The sequence below is a fragment of the Silene latifolia genome, chromosome 1 (genome assembly GCF_048544455.1).
Source record: "Silene latifolia isolate original U9 population chromosome 1, ASM4854445v1, whole genome shotgun sequence".
Classification (NCBI taxonomy): Eukaryota; Viridiplantae; Streptophyta; class Magnoliopsida; order Caryophyllales; family Caryophyllaceae; genus Silene; species Silene latifolia.
Genome location: NC_133526.1, coordinates 118,483,010 through 118,485,977, shown reverse-complemented (window position 1 = coordinate 118,485,977; position 2,968 = coordinate 118,483,010). Strand labels below are relative to the sequence as shown.

General features: G+C 41.9%; 1 non-coding gene across 1 annotated transcript; it reads right to left on the bottom strand.

Annotated features, from left to right (window-relative positions):
* Positions 1–430: 430 nt before the first annotated feature.
* On the bottom strand, positions 431–537 carry LOC141619073 (small nucleolar RNA R71). The gene has a single exon (XR_012531581.1). It is a non-coding gene; the product is annotated as a small nucleolar RNA R71 (small nucleolar RNA).
* Positions 538–2,968: the final 2,431 nt, after the last annotated feature.

Below are 2,968 nucleotides of genomic sequence, written 5' to 3'. Positions count from 1 at the left end.
TTTTGCAAGAGAAGGAGAAGATAACCCAACACATAACCCACCACAAAATCAACCCACAATGCCTAAATTTTCATCACATTCCGTACCAAACGAGGAGAACCTACCAAATGGTACTCCCACACCACAACATTTGACCGGTAATTTCATTGCAAAATCCGCATTTATCCAATTAGTCGAAAGAAGCCAATTTGGGGGGATGCCTAGTGAATACCCTCATTCTCATATGGAGACTTTTTGTGACTATTGTGATGCGATTTCTCAAACCGGAGTTACTCAAGACCAAATTCGATGGGTCTTATTTCCTTTTTCTTTGATTGGTACCGCGAAACAATGGTTAAAGAGCCTTGATAAGGCTACTCTTGGTATTGACTCTTGGAAGAAATTGGCACTTGCTTTCTACAAGAAATTCTATCCTCCGAAAAAGACTAACATGCTAAGAGCCCAAATCACGGGATTCAAACAAAGGGACGAAGAATCTTTGTATGAAGCATGGGAGCGATTCAAAGGAACTTGCCGCTCATGTCCTCATCACGGACTTAGCGAGTGGTTCTTGGTACAACAATTTTGGAATGGCCTATATAAAGACTCCCGAAACATTCTCAATATGGGGTCAAATGGTATGTTTACCGAAGTTGATGATAATCAAACATGGAACAAGATTGAGGAAATGGCAGTCCATAACTCACAATATAGTAGACCTCGGAAGGCTACTAGAGGAGGAAAGCATGAAGTGGACTCTATTACTCAATTGGGTGATCAACTTAGTGCTCATATTGATACCATTAATTTGAAGTTTGAGAAGGCTATGGCTAAGCTTGAAGAAGCCTCCAAATCTAAGCAACATGTGAATGCCATGGTGGCATCTTCATCAATTCCAAGTGGAGTATGTGAGAGTTGTGGAACTTTGGGACATGACCAAAGTGAATGTAGGGGAACAAGTGAATGCTTTCCAAGCATACAAGAGTGGTACCCCTTATTCTAACTATTACAATGAAAATACCAAATTCCATCCCAACCTCTCATACAAAAGCCAAAATGTTCAAAACCCTCAACCAACATACACCCCACCTCCAATGAGAAACCAAGCTCAAAGATTCTTTTACAACCAAAACCAAGGTTACCAAAATCAAATTCCATACAATCAAACAAATGACCAAGGTTTTGATGTTCAAAAAGCGGTCCTCCAAATGCAAAAGAACCAACAAGAGTTTTTCACTCAAATGCAAAAGGATAGCCAAGCAAAAGACATCACCATTAACAACATACTAGCTCACACAAAGATGTTGGAGACTTCCTTTTCCAAGTCGTCAAGCTAAGCCTAAGTTTGATGACCAACTTGGAAAATTCATGGAGATTGTGAAAAACTTGGAAGTCTCAATTCCATTTAAGGAATTAATCAATCATGTTCCGGCCTATGCAAAGTATATGAAAGATATTCTTATGAAGAAGAAATCCATCCGGAAGCTTGAGACTATTGCTTTCACTAAGGTGAGTAGTGCCATCCTATAAGGAAGTTCACCTCCAAAACTAAAGGATCCGGGAAGTTTCTCCATTCCATGTACCATTGGCGACACCACGATCAACAAAACTCTATGTGACCTTGGGGCAAGTGTGAGTGTCATGCCGTATTCGGTGTGAAAGAGGCTAGGAATGGGAGAACTCAAGTGCACTAATATCACACTTCAAATGGCGGATCGATCTACGAAGACACCTTTAGGGGTATAGGAAGATGTGCCGGTAAGAATTGGCAAGTTCTTCATCCCGGTGGACTTTGTTATTGTTGACATGGAAGAAGACTCCAACATTCCTATCATTTTAGGAAGACCTTTCTTACACACCGCGGGAGCGGTGATCGATGTAAAACATGGAGAGCTCACCCTTGAAGTGGGAGATGAAACCATCACTTTAAATCTTGACAAGACAATGAGAGCTCCACGATTACATGAGCCATGTTTTATGGTTGATCACTATAGCCAGCAAGATGATAGGAGGAAGTTGGCATTTCAATGGAAGAAGAAAGTGAATGATGCTCCATCCAAAGAGCAAGGAAATCTCAACAAAGAGAGCTTGAAAAGCTCACCCATGACAAGTGAAGAAGAAGGCCTCATTGGCCGAGACAAGAAAGAAGGAGAGTTGTCTTCATCAACTCATGACATTTTTAGGGATTGAGAAGACGAAGTATGCGGTCTTTGGGATGATGAGTTTGAAGGGATATTCAATCCCTATATCGGTAATGCTATGACCCAAGACCACCATGAAGAACAACAAGTGCAAAGGTCTATTGAAGATCTTTATCATGATAATGAACAAGCTTTCGACTACTTCTTCAAGGTGTTGAGCAACATCAACAAGACCTTGAACATGCCCCCTTGACATCTCATTATTGGATGAGAGTTTGGTGGAGTCCTCCCTAAACCACCACTTGTAAATATTCTAACTTCCTAACTTGCATTTTAATTATTGTATTGCATTTTTGTCAATTTTGGATTAACATTTTTATGCCTTGATCAAGATTTTCATCATTTTGAGAGACGTAAGGGAGGGACTTATGTGATTATTGATGTGTAGTATTTTGCCTTAGTGTGGGGATAGCAATTGCCTAGGCTAACCAAGCCTTCGTAGTGCCCCCATAATGAAGACCACAAGAAATGAAGAGTAAATGACACGGGATACAAGATGCCCACGAATGGACCTGAATCTGTATGGCAGAGGAACAATCCGAGCGGCCTGACGAGGATCCGCTCGTCCTGAAGACGACCCGAGCGTCCAGGGTCAAAGACACTCGTCTTGAGAAGCTGGGAAAAATAACTTTTGGGTCTGACTGAGAATCCGAGCTCCCCACAAGAGAATCCGCTCGTCTCAGCCAGGACGGTCGTCCTAGAGGAAATCCGCTCGTCTTTTCACTGGCAAATTTTGGGATTTCTCCCTGGAAAGGAATCTGAGCGTCTCCAACTCAGGACACTCGTCC